Source organism: Microcaecilia unicolor, chromosome 6, assembly GCF_901765095.1.
Source record: "Microcaecilia unicolor chromosome 6, aMicUni1.1, whole genome shotgun sequence".
In the NCBI taxonomy this organism is placed as follows: domain Eukaryota; kingdom Metazoa; phylum Chordata; class Amphibia; order Gymnophiona; family Siphonopidae; genus Microcaecilia; species Microcaecilia unicolor.
In genome coordinates, this window is record NC_044036.1 from 119,153,692 (window position 1) to 119,174,867 (window position 21,176).

At 41.1% G+C, this 21,176-nt stretch overlaps 1 protein-coding gene across 3 annotated transcripts in view; it reads right to left on the bottom strand.

The window, feature by feature from the left end:
- Positions 1–20,049, bottom strand: part of FMO3 (flavin containing dimethylaniline monoxygenase 3) — a 63,398-nt gene extending 43,349 nt beyond the window's left edge. For all 3 annotated transcript variants that reach the window (XM_030205513.1, XM_030205512.1, XM_030205514.1), the window contains exon 1: positions 19,787–20,049. The gene's annotated coding sequence lies outside the window, so the exon portion shown is untranslated. The remainder of the gene's footprint in view (positions 1–19,786) is intronic.
- Positions 20,050–21,176: the final 1,127 nt, after the last annotated feature.

Consider the following 21,176-nt stretch of genomic DNA (forward strand, 5'->3'; position numbering starts at 1 on the left):
TTTTGCCGGCGTGGCAACGGGAAAGTGGCGATGGTGTCAAAAAAGCCGCTTTCGATTTACCGATTTTGCCGCTTTTGAGAGATCGCCAGCCATCTCCTGATTTATGTCTGAAGATCGCCGGCGATCACTTTCGAAAATAAGCCTGATTGTCTGTTTGGGGCTAATCGGTCATTTTCAGTGGCACTTAACTGGTTAGTGTAGAGCTCAAAACTGGCTCTTTTGGGGGTGTTCTGGGATGGAGTCAGCACTTGGCCAGTTAAGTGCTGATATTTAGAACTTAACCGGCCAGGTTAACCACATTAATAGAACTGCATATATACTGACATTCTGTGTTTTTTGCAACTACATTCAAAGCAGTTTACGTAGTATATACAAGTACTTATTTGTATCTGGGGCAATGGAGAGTTAGGTGACTTGCCCAGAGTCACAAGGAGCTGTAGTGGGAATTGAACCCAGTTTCCCCAGGATCAAGGTTTGCAGTGCTAACCACTAGGCTACTCCTCCACTCTATGCATGCTGGGCCATTTTTTACTGTGGCTGGGAAAAAGGCTATTTATTAATGGGCCGGGAAATGGACCTGCGCTAATATTAAAGCTAACGTGTGTCTATTTATGGCCTGAGCCCTTACCACTAGCTATTGACCTAGTGGTAAGGGCTCAGCGCATGCCAACGTGGGTTACCGCAGTAGAGAATAGAAAATTATTTTCTACCATGGGATTCAGTGTGTGCCAAAATCAGAATTATCGCAGGGTACACGCGCTACCCTGGTGGTAGTGCCATTTGGCCGCACACTACCTGCGCACTAGCCCTCACGTGCCTTTGTAAAAGGGCTCCTGAATTTCTGAGTTTAGCGCCAGCAGCGGCCAGCAAAATGCTGACTTCCACCTGAAGAATATCAGGCCCTTTAAATTTAAATGATACAATCCTATCCATTTTACAAAAACGTACCCTGATTGGACCATTTTGCACTGATGTCTCTATGGTTCCCTGGTCTTTGAATAGGACCTGAATTAATGGAGATAATTCCCATGAACATTGGCTGTGATGTACCATACATGAAAATTTAATATAATAATAATGATGGGAACAATATTTAGTGCTAGTTAATAGGTAGGTGAGGCTCCTACCTGGTTAATTAATGATGATCAGGACCCTGCAGGATTTATTGGCACACAACTGAATAGTGCCACTGAATATGTTTATGTTTATTTAAATTAAACATTTTATAAACCACTGGCCATTAAAGGATCTAAGCGGGTTCTAAAGCAATAAATACAAATGCATAAAAAGATAGAAAGGAACTCCATATAAATAATAGAAAAGACCTAACATAATCAAATGAAGAACAACCATTCCAAGGAAAAGAAAATCAATGTGCTGAATCATAATTCTCTGGGAGTCTAATATACCTTACCACTATTGTACAATTGACTATCAAATACTAACTTAAAAAAAAACATGTTTTAAAAAACACCTTTAAATTTTAAAAATTTTCCTCTGCCCTAATCAGGACTGCTGAGAGACAAAGCTGGGCCCAGGGCAAACAATCTTAAGGGCCCCCCTTATTGCACCATCCTCTCCCCCTGCATCCTTTCCTCTCCCTCCTCACCAACCAAAGTAATTTTATCTATCAAATATGACTCTACCTCAGCGTCTGCAGTACTCCCCCTTGGACTGGTTGCCTTCTGTCCTGCTGTGGATATTACGTTAGCGCATTAACTCTGAGTATTCTCTGCCACTGCAGATCCTTCCTGCTGCGGTACTGGTGAAAACAGGAAGTAGTTACAGTCAGGAGGAGGGCGGATGAGTAAGGCAAGAAGAAGGACCTGCAGTGGCAGAGACGACTATGTGTTAATGCAATAACCTTTTAGTAGGAGACCAATGAATGCAGCCTTCTTCTGACTGTTTGGCTGCCTGTGCCAGCACCATTGCCGGGAAGCCTTTGCCTCCCCCTCCTGGCGGCTTTGGCCCTAATATATTTTGGTAACTCATTCCACAGGGAAGGGGCCAACCCAAAGAAACTACTTATCTAAGTACTTCTTTATCTGAAAGGTATGTCAAGCTATATATGCAAGAAATAAAGAAAATAATTTTTTTTTACATAAATAGAAAACTTTTGATAAAATTGTTGAGAATAAAATATGGACTATTGCTAAATATTATAAACAAGGATTAATGAGGATTACGTACCCCCCCCCCCCCATCGTATGCTTGGCTCATAAATTATTTAGCCAAAGAGGAGGTGGGTACGTGTATCTGACAGATCCTATCATAGCTCTATTATACTACTGACTGTTTTATCGTAAGATTGTGAATGACTTGAGAAGCTGAGCATAACCATGATTGATCAATTGTGAGCTCCCTTCATTGCTTGAATATCTATGGTGCATTGCTAATCATTGTAACTACTGTATTAGACGACATAGCCCCCATGTTACCCAAAACTCACAGAAACACAAAGTAGTCCCAGGGATCGATGAAGAATGAAAGAACTAAAAATCCACTGCAGAAGACTAGAACGAGCATGGAAGAAAACCAAAAATGAACCCAACAAAACAACATGGAGGGAAACAATAAAAAAATACTAAACCAAAATAAGACAAGCAAAAAGGAAAGTACTACAAAAAACAAATAGACTCAGACTATGACATAAGGAAATTATACATGCTTGTAAACAACCTACTAGACACCAAACCACTAACCTCTACAAACGAAGACCCCTAGCCAGCAAACAAACTAGCCAAATACTTCAAAGAAAAAAAAATCATAAACACTTCGGAGAAACCTATTCCAGGATGTCTCCAATTTCAAAACCTTTATAGATGAATTAGATTACCACCCAGAAGAATCCCCAGCAGACAGGACATAGACAACCTTCACTCAGCTCACCAATGAGACAGTAATACAAGTTATAAGAAAATTCTCCTTAGCTTATTGCATGCTAGACCCATGTCCCAACTACCTCATGAAAGCACCCCCAAACCACTTCACTGAACAACTCACATCCCACCTGAACTTTGTTTTGAGAAGGAAAAAGGCAAGATACTGCTCACACCAATTCTAAAAGATAGCAAAACAAAACAAAACACCAAAGATATCTCAAACTACAGGCCAGTAGCATCCATACCACTAATGACCAAAATAATAGAAGGCATAATGGCCAACCAACTAACCGATTACATCAATAAATTCTCAATATACGAATCTGAATCAGGTTTTAGGTTCCATCACAGTACAGAAAAGGTTCAGATTACACTTTTTGCTAAATTCAAACAAATCTCAATAGGTAAAAACATCCTCCTACTTCAATTCAAAATGTCAAGTGCATTTGACATGGTCGACCCCCAAATCCTACAAAGAATACTTGACAAATCAGGAATCTGAGGAAAAATACTCGCATGGGTCACAGGTTTCCTGACCACCAGGACTTATCAAGTTAAATCAAACTCAGCAGTTTCATTCCAGTGGAAAGAAGAATGCGGAATCCCCTGGGGTTCATCGCTCTTACCAATACTATTTAACGTAATGTTGGTCCCCCTAGCAAGATCCCTTTCCAAACAAGGCTTCAACCACTTCATTTACACTGACGATGTATAAATTTATATCCCTTTTAAAAATGACTTATCTGAAATTACCATCAGAATCATGAACAGCATAACCATCATGGAATCCTGGGCAAACTAAAACTGAATAGAGAAAAAACACATTGCCTGATACTATCATCTCCATACAATATCAAATGCATCACAACCATTAATGCATCGGGATCATATCTTCCAATAGTAAACAACCTGAAAGTTCTTGGTCACAATGGATCACTACTTATCCTTAGAAAACAAGGCAGTGAACCAGGGGCATAGCCAGACTTCGGCGGGAGGTGGGTCCAGAGCCCCGAGGTGAGGGGGCACATTTTAGGTCCCCCCGGCGCCGCCGACCCCCCCGCCACTTTTGAACCTCCCCCCGGTGTCCCTCCCCTTTTGACCCCCCTTCCCGCCACCGCCAACCCTCCCCCGCTGCCATCAGGTACCTGTGTTGGTGGGGGTCCCCAACCCCCGCCAGCCGAAGTCCTCTTCAGCGCCGGTCTCTGGGCCGGGGCGTTGCTGCAACTGATCTGGATGGAAGGATTCTGTTTCTGTGTGAGTTGTCCTGATGGCGGGAAGGGGGGGGGGGTCGAAAGGGTCTGTGGTGGCGGTGGCGAGGGGGGGCAGGGCCAAATCTGGGGGGGGCATGCCCCTGTGGCCCCAGATAGCTATGCCCCTGCAGTGAACACCACAAAGAAAATGTTCCACACAATGTGGAAACTTTAAACGTATAAAACAATACTTCCCAAGAGATGTCTTCCACACCTTAGTTCAAATCATGGTCCTAGTCCATGCTGACTACTGCAGTGGAATTTACACAGGATGTAAGGGCCAAAATCCTAAAGAAACTTCAAACAGCACAAAATTCAGCAGTTAGACTTATATATGGGAAAAACAGATTCAAAAGCGCTAGACCTCTACTACAAAAACTACACTGGCTACCTATCAAAGCATGCATATCCTTTAAGATATGCTCCCTGACCTACAGAATAATCTTTGGCCTGTCACCAGGCTACATGACCAGACTAATAGACCTACACATTTGGAATGCCACCAAATGTGCGAGATCATACCTTACCCTCCACTTTCCTAAATGCCAGGGACTAAAATACAAATCTGCATACACAGCCAACTTCTTATATATTGACACTAAACTCAGGAACATACTACTGAAGGACATATAATGCACGGAAAATTATCTACTCTTTCAAAAACACCTGAAAGCCCACTTCATCAGACAGTTCCTCTCTGATGACCCAACATAGCCAAGCAGACCACTGACTAACACTCCATAATAAGGACGATGGACTGAACCTGGACCAGACTTGAATCACTTCAAATAGCTCCACATAACTGTGCCAGAACAGTGGGGTTTTTCAAGCCTCTAAAACTGCCTTAGTTCTTGAAGTGTATTTCTCTAGTTTGGCCAGCAGGTGGTGTATGTTTATGTTTAAAGCTGTTTAAGAGAAAAGACCTACAGTGATGTGGCCAGCTATTTTTGGAACTACTTGTTCTGGGCTCTGATTGGTCCAGGAACTCAATTTCCTCTAGAATGTACTGGCTTTTGCTCCAGTCTTAGCCAGGAAGAAAAGAGAGAAGGATCTCTTTGCTGAGGCCCTGTAAACAGTTATATTTTATAACTTGTGATCAGCTATATGTCCTGATCTTCCCAGGTACTAATTAGATAGTATACAAATGTTTAGATAGTGTTATAATTGATCCATATTTCAGTTACCTGTTATTGTTTGCTGGTTGCACCTTTTCTGTTCATTGTTCTAATTTCTTAGACAATAAATATTTTCAGTTCATTGCTCCTGCTTGTCTGAATTGATTAAGAATCCTGGCGGTTTGTGTGTTGGGTCTGTAAGTGCTTTCTGGGAATATGGGACCACTGGGAGTGTGGCCTCCAGTAACCTTGAAATCACTGGGGATAATTTGGAAGCAGGAGACTTACCTAGAGGTGGTTGAGACCCAGTCAGTGGGAGGAAGGTGCTAGTACAGAGCACAAGCGGCAGGTGTAGGTGGACCTGAGCTGTGCTGGGGATAGACTCTCTAAGTGGCTGCGGGGTAACCCCAGGCGGATGCCTAGATGTTTTGTGACAATCACGTAACCTGTTCTGTATGATATCCGCAATTCACATTGTAGCCAGCTTAATCCACAGATACTGTAACCCTCACAGAACCATTATACTTGTAATACCAATGACTTCTACAGGGGCATCAACACCTCCTTTCTTCTGCTGATTACACCTCTCTATACATCCTAGCATCCTTCTGGCTATAGCCACCGCCTTGTCACACTGTTTCGTTGCCTTCAGATCATCAGATACTATCACCCCAAGATTCTTCTTCCTGTCTGTGCATATCAGACTCTCACCGCTAGCACATACGTCCCCCGTGGATTTCTACTCCCTAAGTGCATTACTTTGCACTTCTTTGCATTGAATTTTAATTGCCAAACATTAGACCATTCTTCTAACTTCTGCAAATCCTTTTTCATGTTTTTCACTTCCTCGTCCACTCTATTACAAATCTTGGTATCATCTGCAAAAAGTCAGACCTTACCGTCTAAACCTTTGGCAATGTCACTCACAAATATATTGATCAGAATCGGATCGGTGCTGTTGAATATATTTGTGAGTGACATTGCTGAAGATTTAGAAGGTAAGGTCTGCCTGTTGCAATTCGGTTTAGGATGTGCTGGAGAGAGCTTTGACGGTATCGCCAGTAATTTGGAACATGAGGACAGTGCTGGGCAGACTTTTAAGGTCTTTGTTCCACATATGATAAGATAGATTTGGATAGACTGGAGTTGACTTTGATGGCAACTCCAGTAGTTGGAACATAAGGACAGAGCCGGGTAGACCTCTATGGTCTATGTCCCAGAAACACCAAAGAAAGACCATGATCAAATATATAATATCACGTTCATTGTTGATTTAAAACTTGAATTGATAATGAATGTGACTGTTGAGCAGACTGGATGGACCATTCAGCTCTTTATCTGCTGTCACTTACTATGTTACTATGTATATGTAATATATCTACATATGCGCTCTTGATTTCGATCACATTTTGCTATAGAGGAAGTTTGTGCCTTTTCCCAGAAGCCCTGTGATCTGCCACTGCAGAACATATGTGTACAAAGCCTCTCTGTGTTTCAGTGTCTCAGGGCCAGAAATAAAGAGGGCAGAGATCTCTAGAGATGTAAAAAGAAGGTCTGTATTCCATGTGTCCATGAAAGAAAAGGCTTGTTCTACTTTGTTTTTCTGGTTGCAGATTTCTGTGGTGTTTTCCTCTGCTGCTTATGAAGGGTTCAAGTGTGGTCAGCTGTTTTACATAATGCTAGTTTTCTCCTCTGGCATTTGGTAGAGGCATCCACAGAAGTTTTATTTACAGTGCAGCATGTTTTTTCTTGTCTGAAAGTTTGCAGATTGCTACTATGCCATTGCCAGCTCTAACCCTTCAGGATGGCAGTTTTATACTTACCTCATAAAAATACTGTCTGTGCAGAAAGTAAATCACAGTATGACGCATGAGATCTCTACGGATACAAGATAAATGCTTTTGATTGATTGTGACTTTGGACAATATATTTTATTCAATGTGATATAAAAGACGCATGATTAAGATGGTATGTATTGGTTTTACACATGCTTTGAAATTGGGAAATAACACACTCCGGAGAGGAACCCTAAGGCTGTGAAGTATAAGCACTGTGTAAGCGTGTGATCAATTAATGGTACCACTGAGAGCTATGTTTACACACAGTAACACTGAGGGGTACTTCTTTGTATAAAATATAAATTTAAATATATAATCTTTTAGGAGTGTTTAAGTAACTCAGCCCTTTGGGAGTTGTTGTGCTACATTTTACAGGGAGTTTGTAGCAATACTGGGGTTTTATACTGGCAGTACTGTAATTCTAATATTTCTATGGGTGATGCTATTGTCATTTATGGAAGTGAATGAAGCTGTGAAGTCAAGGGTGAGATGAGGTCTGATTAAATAGAACCGTCAAATAATCTCATTTCCTGATAATGGATGAAGCCATGGTCAGACATGGGCTCAGCCCGTGGACTTTTCCATGCACCTAGCCCATTTCTACCGTGGCCATGAAATTTTCAGTTTCCTATTATTTCCGCGTCCAGTTATAGGGCTCCCATTTTTCTCACCGGATATTAGGTAATCCTAATGTCCTACTATATTCAGTCCTGTAATCTGTGGTATAGACAGCAGGACATACTAATACTGTTGCATTGGACATTAGATAATACTGTAGGAGCCAAACTTGAGGAACCCACAAGTCGCTAATCAGGGATATTCAGTGGGTGATAGCTGGTTATCGCCTGCTGAATATCGATGGATAGCCAGTAAAGTGCTATTTAACAGGTCAGCAGCCATTATGACTGGTTAAATAGCACTGAATACTGGGCAGAAAATGTAGAAATTTAATTAATACATTCTTTAATGATTAATATAGTAACATTCTGTTTCCCTTTGGTTCTGTGATTGAGAAAATTACTTAAATTTTATTTTGGTATGAAAGATGTTATGTATTGTGGACAAAAAATTACAATGTTTCCGGATATTTCTAGAGCAATTCAAGCCTGGAGGTGTTTATTTCTTCAGTTAAAATCTCATGTATTAGTGATAGGAGCATCTTTGTTTCTATGATATCTCTGTAGATTTCTATCAAGAAAAGTATTGTGCTTATTTTGATTCTGCACACTTGGAAGAATTCTGGTTAGATAAGCTGGAAAAATAAGGTGGTGTTTGCCTATTTTTATAGACTGTTTGGAGGATGGAGAATGTATTTATTTATTTAAATGATTTACTACCCGCACAATCCAGAAAGTTCTTGGCAGCTTACAATAGTAACATAGATAGTTAAAGTGATAAACAATATAATAAAACATACTTCTGACATAAAAGTAAACAAAATCAATCTTAAATATCAAGCAATAACCCTTCAAAATAAATAGGAGTTACTAAACATTAATGCTGTAAAATAGGTGAAATATGCTCATAACATGAACAACCTACAATCACTCTAGCCACTGAATTTTGTGCCATTTGTAATGCCCACAAAACATAATTTGACAACCCTACTAACAATCCATTATAGTAGTCAAAATGAGGGTTATCCAACTTTTAACCACAGTTCAGAAATTTAAGACCTACAACAATTCTCTTTGTCTAAGAACACTCCTCAATGTAAGAAAACCATCTGTATTATGTTTAAAACTTGAAATTTCATGCTCAATGAGAATTGGTGTCATTTTTTAAATTGATGATATTACCAGGACTGGGGTTAGGGATATTTCTCTATGATGTGTGGTTATTTTGTTTTCTGAATTTCTTCTTATGCTATATTATTTCTTGTTTCTTATATTCTTTGGAAATTGTAAAAAAACAAACACCCCCCCAATAGGATTCACAGAATAATAGAAATACAATTTACAAAATGTATATCTCACATTGTCTGGTAGTCTACGCGGATTACAATAAACATTAATAATCATAAAACCATCAAGCACATCAAACCACAAAAAAACAAAAAACAAACACATACAAATATCCATTTCTGTTAGTTCCCAGATGAGAGATAATATTGCTGTTTACCAGGGGCATAGCTACCATTGAGCGAGTCTGGCAAAAAGCCCAGAACTACCTAATAGAAGGGTCTGCCTGCTGTGCCACTCCTCTTTGAATTTGCTCTTGGATTCTGATTCTTGGTCCCCCATGGGTTCAACACTCTCTCTCTCCCTTCCCATCCTGCAGGTCTAGCATCTTTCCCTCTACCTTTCCTACACCCCTCTCACCTTGTGGCCCTGTAAATTTAGAGTGGATTGCTGGCAGCAGCAATGATGTAGAGATACACTGCTTCCGACTGGCTGGCCCCTCAAGCTATGGAGTCCTACCTCCTTTGATACAATTTCCTGTGGGAAGGACTTCTGCCAGTAACAGGAACTTCACATAAGAAAGAAAAAAGAAAGGTATCCTATTTCATCATAGGATAATCATTTGCTTCCTGTTTAGAGACACTGCTGACTGCTACCTTTCACTAGTTGTTAAAGGTACTGAACCTCCATCTCTTCCCTGGGATCTCTAGGGATGGACACCTCTTCATCATAAGTTCTGGTTTTCTCGGTTTGGGGATACTCCTCCACTTCCATGGGATCCACCAAGTCCAACTCACTCGGAGATTTTATACTATCTTGCTCCTCCCTTGGGAACCGCTCCCCTTTGAACTGGCCCCAGCCAGTCCTCACTATATCTCCCCTCCTCCTCATGTAATCTACATCCTCCCTCAGCTTACATGCATCCCAGTGCTCTCTATTGGGAAAGTCCTTCATTACATGGAATTTCTCCCTTTTGTTTTTCTGCCTTGAATAAGAGGGAAAACTGGTGGAGCTATGGGGATTTCTTCCGTAGTTCCAGATTCCCTCAAACAACATGGAGAGAGAATAAATGCCAATTGGACAGGAAACCCTGAAAAAAAGGAAAAATAGAGAAAAGCAGAAAACAGACACTTGGACCAAAATAAAATGCTCAGACAAAGGTAGAAAAAAATATTTTATTCTGAATTTATTAATCGGAATATGTCAGCTTTGGGAAATATGCATCTCTGATATCTTGTATTTCAGTTTCTATTTCTCCGGCATTGCTACCAGACTACATCAATAACTTGCTTATCCTCTACACTGTCTTCGTTCAGCTGATAATAACCTCCTCACACTCCCCTCTCTGTCCATCCTTCATCTCACAATCTCACATGATTCTGCTTTCAGATACCTAGGCTCCAAACTATGTAACAAGCTCCCTCTCCACATCAGAAATCAGTCCATTGTTACATCCTTCAAGAAACTGCTCAAAACCCATCTCTTCATAGAATCCTTCAAGTCTACCACTCCATGATTCCTTTCTCTTCCCTGCTCCTACCTCTTTTCTTTTTCTCCTCCTGTCATTTAAACTTATTATCTGCTTAGACACCTATTTCAGATCCACTATAGTATATCAAAATATATAAATAAAATAAATTTCAGTGGTGTGGGTCATTCTTTTCTTTTGTACTGTGGGGGATGAGGCCCTCATTCTACTGTCTTCTTTGGGCGATTGGATGGTGAGGCCTGGCCTCTTCACCAACACACAGCTCTCTTTCCTTCTATTCGTTTTTAATCTCCACACCTTTGATTGTTTGCACATGAGCAAACAGATAAATAAGATGAACGGACACGGACAGACAGATGGACTGAACCACAACAATAGGTGGTTTCATTTTTTTGAGAAACATGTCTAAAAATGTCAGGCCTAGCCCATCCATACCCCACTCTAAAAGCAAACATTGTATGGCTGCTCTTTCCCTCTTACCTAGCCTTTAGATCTCACCCAAACCTCTTTCCAGATCAATGGTTACTTCATGGAAAGGAAAAATCTCTGTCCCACAAAATAGTACCAGTTGACTCAAAGTTGGTCTATTTTGAATTTCTGACATGCAACAAAATGGTGTCTTTTTATATTACTACAGTAGCAGGGTAGAGTTGACTGGTGAGCACTGATGCTCCATGAAGAAAGCACAAATGTAGTTTGGAACATGGAGATGAGGGAAGAGTGTCTGTGGGCTTTTTAGTTTTATTTCACCTAGCGGGAAGAGGTGGAATTGTTAAAAATTAAATAAAACAGAGATGTCTGAAATATAGAAGTTTTACATTTTATTTGAAATACAAAATGAAATAAAATAGGAAACGTTGTTGTAATTTCCTATTTCATGTCCAATGGAAGCATCTCTCTAATAACCAATAGTAAAAAGAAGGTTACAGTGTCTCTGTAAAGGTCAGTGGTAAGACCATATTTGGAGTAGTGTACCTGATTCTGGACACTGCAATTCCAAAAAGATGTAGATAGATCTAGCTCAGACATATGCTAGAGTTCTGTTTAAATTTCTCTGTTTAACTTTTAAGACCATCTTTGGCATTGTGACATTATATCTATTCAATTGCTAGGAGTGGCCTAGTGGTTAGGGTGGTGGACTTTGGTCCTGAGGAACTGAGTTCAATTCCCACTTCAGGTACAGGCAGCTCCTTGTGACTCTGGGCAAGCCACTTAATCCTCCATTGCCCCATGTAAGCTGCCATGAGTGGGAAAGCACGGGGTACAAATGTAACAAAAAAAAAAAGACCATCTTTGGCATTGTGACATTATATCTATTCAATTGCTATTTACTTCAGGTGTCCACTAAAATTATTAGTCCACTAAACTATTTGCCTACTCCTCTTTGAAAAATAAAAAGGGATTTAAACTTGTTGAGAATCTTCTTTCATTTCAAGCCTAGATAAAGAGTTTTTAGGCCCTTTATTATCTGTAGCAGACTATATACAATTTACAATCAATCTTAAGACACAATTATTTAGGAAATATGTCCTGAATGCTAGAGAATGATATTTCAAAATAGTGGTGTTATATTGTTTATAACTGTTGTTATTATATCAGGTTATTGAGTTAAGCTTAAGATGATAGTTATTTTATTACTCTTGATGTATGCTCCTGGTGATTGTCCAGTGTCTTTAAAGTGTAATCCACATAGAACCGAGAGGTTGACAGCAGAATATAAGTCATGCTGTAATGCACTGTAATGTAACAAAAACTATCAAAAGATGCATGACTTTTGAAATGAGACTTAGAGCCCTGTTTATAAGGTGTGTTAGTGTTTTTAGCGTGCCTACACTTAGCATGCACGCTAACCGTATAGGCGCCTATAGGGATATTGTAGGCACGTACATGGTTAACGAGCATACATGGTTAACGCGTGTTAAAAAAGTTGGTGTGCATTTAACGCTGCTTAGTAAACAGGGCCCTTAAACTTAAATATCTATATGTAGAGGACAGGGGAGAAAGCGGGATATGGGTGAGATATTCAAATACTTTAGAGATGCAAATATTACACAAAAAGCAAACATTTTTCAGTGGAAAGAAAATGCTAGAATAGGAAGTCAAGATATGAGATGGAAAGGGAGGTAGACTAAGGAGTAAGGTTAGAAAATAATTGTTCATGAAAAGGGAGTGGATGCTTTGAACTCTCTCCTAGTGGAAAAATCTATCTATGTATTTATTTATTTTAAACATTCTACATATGCTGATTACAATAAATACATAAGTAATGCCACACTGGGAAAAGACCAAGGGTCCATCGAGCCCAGCATCCTGTCCACGACAGCGGCCAATCCAGGCCAAGGGCACCTGGCAAGCTTCCCAAACGTACAAACATTCTATATATGTTATTCCTGGAATTGTGGATTTTTCCCAAGTCCATTTAGTAGTGGTTTATGGTTTATGTTCTAAGTGATTTCCATTAATACATAAACAATATTATGTATTATTTTGAGCTTAGAGCACAAAATGGTGTGCACAAGTTACAGAATAATGCCAGTTATGTGCATAAGTTGAGGTTGGCGGCGGGGGGGGGGGGGGGGGGGGGGACTCAGGAATAATGTCAGGAAGTTCTTTTTCATGGAGAGGGTGATAGATGCCTAGAATGCCCTCCTGTGGGAGGTGGTGGAGATGAAAATGGTAACAGAATTCAAAAATGTGTGGGATAAACTAAGGAATCCTATATAGAAGGCATGGAACCAAACAAGCTTAGCAGTGATTAGATGGCAACACCAGTAATTGGGAATCAAAAGCAAAGCTAATACTGGGCAGGACAGATTCAATTTCAGTAGCTGGATAACAAGGCCAGTGCTGGGCAGATTTTTATGGTTTGTGCCCTGATTGTGGCTGGAGAGATAGGCCAGAGCTGGGCAGACTTCTACGGTCTGTGCTGTGGACAGATTTGGATGGGTTGGAGTGGGGCTTCAGTGACAACTTCAAAAGTTGGAGAACAAGGCCAGTGCCAAGCAGACTTTTCTACAGTCTGTGCCCTGAAAATGGCAAGGACAAATCAAAATAAAGTATATGTATGTAGTATCACATCATAGCTTATGCTATGAGTTTATCTTGCTGGGCAGACTTGATAGACCATACAAGTCTTTATCTACCATCATCTACTATGTTATTGTGTAAGTTACTGGGAAAATTAGCTGCTAATTGGTACTAACAACCAATTATCTCTGATAATTAGAGTTAATTGGCACTAATTTGCGGTTACAGCTCAGGCATAATTACACTTGGGCCAATGCACAGTGGCTCCCGGGAAATACAGGTACCACTAGAAAAATTACTGGATTGCAAACAGCGACCAATGCACAAAGGGGATCGTATGCAAATGAGATGCACAGATCCCCTTTTGTGCATGGACCACTATTTGTGACTGGAAGCTGTCAAATGTATTTGACACTCCTGTCAAATGCATTTGACAGCTTTCACCAAATCCCTGGTGGTCCAGTGGACTGCCTCCTGACTCCCTCAGAACAAGAAAATCCATAGTAGTCCAGTAGACCACCTCCAGACACCCTCTCAGTGCCCCTCCTGGAACTGAAAAATCCTGGTGGGCCAGTGGACCCTGAACCACCGCTCCCTCTAAGCAAAAAAATCCCTAGTGGTCCCCCCTAAGCAAGACTCGCCCTAGTAGTCTATTGACCCCCCTCCCCTCCTCCCTCTTCCCTCCCCTGCTGTCTGTCTGTACCTTGAAAACGATGGAGTTACGAGAGCAGGAGCAACATCTCCTCCCCTCCTGCCTCCGGGCCTGCCTGCCTGCACAAAAGTGAGGTGCCCAGCCCTTCCTGATGCATTCTGGGATGCACTGGGCATGGCTAAGCACCATATAAGGAAGAAAACTCCTTATATGGTGCTTAGCCCTGCTCAGTGCATCCCAGAATGCACTGGACAGGGCTGGGTGCCGCCATTTTGTGCAGGATAGGCCCAGAAGCAGGAGGAAGGAGGTGTTGCTCCTGCCCTTTCTACCTCTATGGTTTACAAGATAGAGATGGATGGGGGAGAAAGAAGAAGGGAAGGGGAAGGGAAATGGGACTTGATATACTGCCTTTCTGTGGTAGTTTGCAACTACATTCAAAGTGGTTTACATATATTCAGGTACTTATTTTGTACCAGGGGCAATGGAGGGTTAAGTGACTTGCCCACAGTCACAAGGAGCTGCAGTGGGAATTGAACCCAGTTCCCCAGGATCCAAGCCCGCTGCACTAACCACTAGGTTACTCCTCCTCCAAGAGAGGGGTCACTAGACCACCAGGGTGATTATTGCTTGGGGGGGGGGGTCGGGAGGGGGTGTGGGGGGGTCAGAATGACCGGGTCCACTTTTTGTGCTTGGAGTTGGGAGGCGTGGGGGCAGGGGGGTCAGGAAGTGGTCCATTGGACCACCAGGGATACCAAAATATTCTGAGGGGGTCCATGCATTTGTGCCTGTCTTATAGGGGACAGTTTGCTTGCACTACTATACAGAGCAAGCAGACTGCTGCCCATAACAACAGCACGTTAAAGGTAGGCGCTCCGTGCCTAGAACTGTCTGTGCATTACTCGGAATGCTCATTTTAATACTAATGAGCTCCTTCTAATGCATTTGCATAGGGTTTTCATAGCTGCTAACAGCATATGGCAGATCCATGGAAAACCCTTTTGTGCATTACTGGCTAAATAATGTTTGCTTTAGACTCTATATAGTGCACCTAGAGATCTGAAATGAATCCCAGTCGTTAACAGCACAGTAAGCTTGATGCATCGGGCCCTTAGTCGCAATTCTAGAAACACTGTGGAAAAGTTTTAGCACGTAACTGCAAGGGGGCGTGGGCATGGATGGGTCATTCCCAGCACCTATGTACTAAGATTCTAGAATACTGTCAATTACCTGTGTAACTGCAACATTTAGTCACAGTCATTTACACCAGCCATTGACACAGAGTCAGCAGCTCTGCCTAAATGTTGGCACATAAACGCCCACTTACACTTGTACTGTATAGTACCATTTACACATATAATTGCAAATAATAGAATTCAAGCTTAGTGCGCAGTATCCTAGCGTCTAAATGTCAGGAACCTTTTTAGAATTACTACCTCTTACTGTCCTGAATCTCTTTGTTCAGCTAATAAGTTTTTTTTTTTCATTTTTAGAAATGCCCTCAAAGATTTCATGAATATCATTCTTCTATTTGGGGGGGGGGGGGGGATTCATTACCAGCTGATTTACGATCAAATTTCTATAATGTCTCTTTTCTGAAGCTGTAAAAAACAGATTTGTTTAAAAAGGCTTATTATGGTCTGCTCTAATAGGGTATATTGATCTCACTATATCATTGAAAACAAACCAGGAAAAACAAATCCCCTACATATTGCCTACCAGAGAAACAATAGCCTGGGACTGGACCAAATGACCCTCCAGTAGAGAGAAGATAGATTAAAATGAACTGTTTATTGCAGTGGTTCTTAAACCTGGCCCTGGAGGCACCCCAGCCAGTCAGGTTTTCAGGATACCCACAATGAATATTCATGAGAGAGGTTTGAATGCAGTAGAAGTAGTGCATGCAAATCTCCCTCATGAATATTCATTGTGAATATCCTGAAAATCTGACCAGCTGGGGTGCCTCCACAACTAGGTTTGGAAGCCATTGGTTTATAGGAAAAGTGTGCTTTTCATTCATCTTCTGGCTACTGGAGGGTCATTTGGTCCACCCCCACTCTTTTCGTTCTCTGATTAAATATCATGGCTGCTGCTCTGTGTGAACAGTGCTGAATCTTTTTAAGGATTGAAATAGGCTTTAGGAGAAAGCTTTGATTAAAATTCTCTTTAGTCTCCACCCCTTTCGCAGCCTGTTGAGGTGAATGTGGCCATGTCGAGTGCTTTGTTTTAAATAAATTACAATTTTCTACTAATGCTTATCTGCTTTTGGTAGTTTTCTACTGCAATTGACTCTAGATCACTGCCTCTATGCTGTATTGTAAATGCCCCTCATGCCCCATTGTGGCCCCTAATTCAAGTCGCCAAGTTACAGAATTTCCTCCATAACTCTGTGTTTATTGTTGTAAATGTGTATGTGTTTAACTGTAACCCATCTAGAAATTTGATAGTGTGGGATATAAATATTTTAAATAAATAAGTAATTTCTATTGCCGATATTCAGTGCTGGTACCCGGTTAACGATCCGGACAAGTCTAGTGAAGATGAATATACATAATAATTTAAACACCAGCGCTAGCATGCAAATTATTATGGCTGCTACAGCTGCTGAGAATTTGCCTCTGTATAGCTACATGTTTTTTCATCCTCCGAACAAGATATTTCCAAAGCCCTAGTAAGAAAAATGAAAGAGGAGGTGGTAAGACTAATGCTTCCCCACTAGGGACTCCAAGTAGGAATATTTTGTTTGGCTCCAATACATTTTCCATGCAGACCTCTGCTTCAAAAGTTTATGAGGGGAGGAGGCAGAGAGAAAAGTGTTAGTTTATGGACGAAGGAGTCAAAGTATGTAAAAGTCAATGGGAGAGGTACTGGATCAGGGTGAAATCGGTGCAGAGGAAGAGGAACACAGATCGGCTGAGGAGAAAAAGTTTGCAGATGGGAGAGGCAGTGGTTTGGAGGTTAGGAAGAATGAGCAGAGGACCATGGGAAGGGCTAAGGGAGAAGCAGAGGTTCATGGGGTGGTACAGAGGGAGAAGAGCATAAGGAAAAGTCAAATATGAAGAAGTCAAAAAACCAGTGTGAATTTGCAGTGATCCCCCCAAATTCTAATAATAAAAGTGCAAGTAAAGCAGGAAAAAGAGAAATAGAATTAAGTTATGCTAAATGGAATCAAGTGAAAAATGTTTCTAGAAACACATCATTTTAGTACTCTTCAAAAACATGTATGTGGCAATTTTCAAATGGAGGAGGTGATCCACCAAAGTGGATGAACACTAACTCCCACGAGAAATCAACAAATAAAGGGAAGTGGGAAGTGGACCAATGACTCCAGGGAGACGGGATACTGATGTACAAAGTACCACTTTATTCACAGACTCGACACAGTACCGTGTTTCGGCCACAGGCCTGCCTCAGGAGTCTTAAATGATTCTGGTACTAGGAATCGATCTGGAGGTTAGGAAGTAAGAATCAGTCAGAAGGTTACTTTAAAAAGACCCTTGGAGATTAGATACGCTACTCTGTAGTCTGTATTGAAAACGGAACAGCATGTGAACTGCTGTTCCGTTTTCAATACAGACTACAGAGTAACGTATCTAATCTCCAAGGGTCTTTTTAAAGACCATTTAACCTTCTGACTGATTCTTACTTCCTAACCTCCAGATTGATTCCTAGTACCAGAATCATTTAAGACTCCTGAGGCAGGCTTGTGGCCGAAACACGGTACTGTGTCGAGTCTGTGAATAAAGTGGTACTTTGTACATCAGTATCCCTTCTCCCTGGAGTCATTGGCCCACTTCCCAATTTTCAAATGGGACATCCAGTAATGTCCATTAATTCACCCGGAGTACATGTGTAGATTAGGTACATTTTTAGTGGCGTTGCACATATTGGGGATACATCTATTCTATAAATACAATGGTAACATTTATGCACTCAATATGCGTGTTTATGTGCACATCATACGTAAATGCCAAAGATTCACCTCAGTGCTATTCTGTAAATGTGTACATATCTTATATAGGGCTGGCTTCTGTGTATGGAGCCACAACAATCAGCATAGAAAAAAAAAATCACTATACTAGAAGCTGTGCTTAAAGTTAGGTGTACTTTATAGAATAGCACTTATGTCTGGGAGTCACGCTTAATTTTAGGCGTGGCCATTTGCACCAACTAAAGTATGGTGCAAATGCACACACCAAGCAAAAAAACAGCATAAAGGGCCTTTAAAAACAAAAGGGACGCAAAACTTATGTTGAAAAACTTTTTAATGATCAAATTTGATTGAAGGAAGACCCGACACGGGCCGTGTTTCAGTGCTACCGCACCTGCGTCAGGGGTCACACCAATGACAGGGAGGCTTATATAGACAATATTCAGAACATCTGTTGAATTTCAAAATTGTCTATAAATGTATTCCTCCGTATGTCATACAATATTGAGCACACGCACACCTCAAAAGTAAATGTCAAAATCCACTATTTCTGGGATAAGCAGTATAAAATGTTTTGTACATTTTTGGGACCTTGCCGGGTATCTGTGACCTGGATTGGCCACTGTTGGAAACAGGATGCTGGGCTCGATCGACCTTTGGTCTTTCCCAGTATGGCAATACTTATGTACTTATGGCAGAATATCGGCCCCTGCCTGCCTAATTGCCTGAAAAAGCAAACATCTAAATTTGCAATCTATAAACACCTCAGGCAGTGCAGAAGCCCTACTTACACTTAATTACACCATGGAACAATAATTGCATCAGCACGCCCTATCAGCAGAGCGTGAATGGGCCTCTCTGCAGCTCCTGGATTATTTATTTATGTATTAAAATCTTTTATATCCTGCCTATCTAATATAGTACTAGGCAGTTTACAAAAAAAAAAAAACCCATTCCTAATTAACACAGTTAAACAAATGTGCCTGTGAAACTAGAGCTAACTCTGCAGAGCTTGACCCCAGATAATATCAAGAGTGACGCATGAGAGACTTTTTACCCCTCCTCGCAGATGGGAGCACTGCCTCTCTGCAGCATGGCAGTCTGAGGAACAGGAAGAGAGTCCAGACATTAAAATTAAGGTGCCATTTAGGCCAAAGAAAGTATTATTGATGTAAAATCAGTAACATGGACTGCATTCTCATAAGAAATTAACACAGAGAGGACTTATTCTGTAAGCAGTTGTTGCAGCCGAACATGAATTCCATTGCAATAGTGTACTTCACATTCACTCCACCCTTTATACCTCTTTCCCCTCCCGTTCACATTTCACCCTGTTCTCTTTTCCTCTCATTAGCTCAGTTACCCTCTCCCCTTAGGAATATGAATAACAGAATCAAACACAGAGGATAAATCTAGGAATGCCACAAACTTGGTTTATGGAGGCGTAGTAGCAGCCTAATGGTTAATGCAGTGGACTGAGAACCTGGGGAACAGGATTTGATTCCCACGGCAGCTCCTTGTGACACTGGGCAAGTTACCTAACCCTCCATTGCCCCAAGTACAAAACTCGGAGTGTGACCCGGCCAACCGGCTAGGGACAGAGAAAGTATCTGCATATAATATATGTAAACTGATTTGGTTGAACCACAGAAAGGCGGTGTATCAAATCTATGAACCTTTACTTTAAAAGTTTCAATGTCTTACCTCAGATCGGGTCTCTTTTATTAAGCAGCTTTCTTCTTTTGGATTTCACTGAGTGAGTGACACAGGAACAGGAGACTCTTTGAAAGAGGACTTTCTATCACAGCCAAGAAGATTGCCGGGAGAGAGAGAAAGGGGTCTCTCTTCCTCCTAGCTGCAAACTGCTTGAACATTGATACAGGTGCTGGCAGTTTGCCTTCAAAGTTTCGTAAATGTTTGGCATTTTGCTATCCACCACTCCAAATGATTATCCTGGAAGTAAAGAATAGAAGAGGGTGGGAAATGGATATACCAACTGTAAGCCTCACAAAAAAAGAATTTAAGGAGGAACTTAATCCTTTTCATTCAAAGGAGGAACTTAATCCTCTTTATTCAAAACAAATCTCCAGCATGCTGCATGCACAGAAAACTTATATAACACAGCAGAAAAACAACAGTAATAGCTCATCTACAAAAAACTGAGCTTACACCAATATCTTTGTACCATAAGAAAGTAAAAACCAGGAGATGGTGGGTTACAGAACCCATGACAAGCAGAACCCACTACCCTTTACCAACAATCAAATGCAGAAAACTGGATTATCTTTCATTCCAGAAGTGCATTAAAACTGGGGATTCTGGGAACTTCCCTTCTCCATTCCCTTTTATCTTCCACTTCTCCCTCACTTTACCCTTACTTATCTCTATCCCTCTTATGCTATCAGGGGATTCTGGAAACTCTCCCTGCATCTCTTCCTTCTTTTGTATCTTCCGCTAGTATGTGCTCAGCAATGAATACTGGAAACTCTCCCTGTATCTTTTCTTTCTATGGTACCCTTGTTCTTCTTCTTCTCTTTACTTGTGCTTGGCAGTGGATTCTGGGAACTCTCCTGGTACCTCTTCCTTTCTCTGCTCTCCACCCCTTTCTTCCTCTTGCATGCTTCTCCCTCTTTTTACCTGTACTTGGCTTTCTCCCTGTCCTTTCCCTGTCTGCTTCCTTGTACATGTTCCCTCAAGGAAGGAATGAACTGCACTCCTAAGCCAGGGTATTTTGGGCATGACCTCAATATAATTAGCCAACACAGTTTTATAAGAAATCAACAGTGAAAACACAACAAACTTTGCCTGAACCCAAGTAAAACCGAGCTTCTCTGGGTCCCTAACACAAGTGGATACATACCTGACATCAAAATCCCTTTTAGGAAGTATGAACTCCCACGCAGGAACCTTGGAATACAGTTAGATTTAACACTTACTCTGATTCCTCAAATCCAAGCAATCTTCAAGAGCTGCTTCTACTATTTGCAATAGCTATGCTGCCTCTCTCCTTACATCGAGAAGGTAAATCTTATCCCAGTTGTACATACCATGATAACATCAAGACTGGATTACTGCAATGCACTATACAATGATC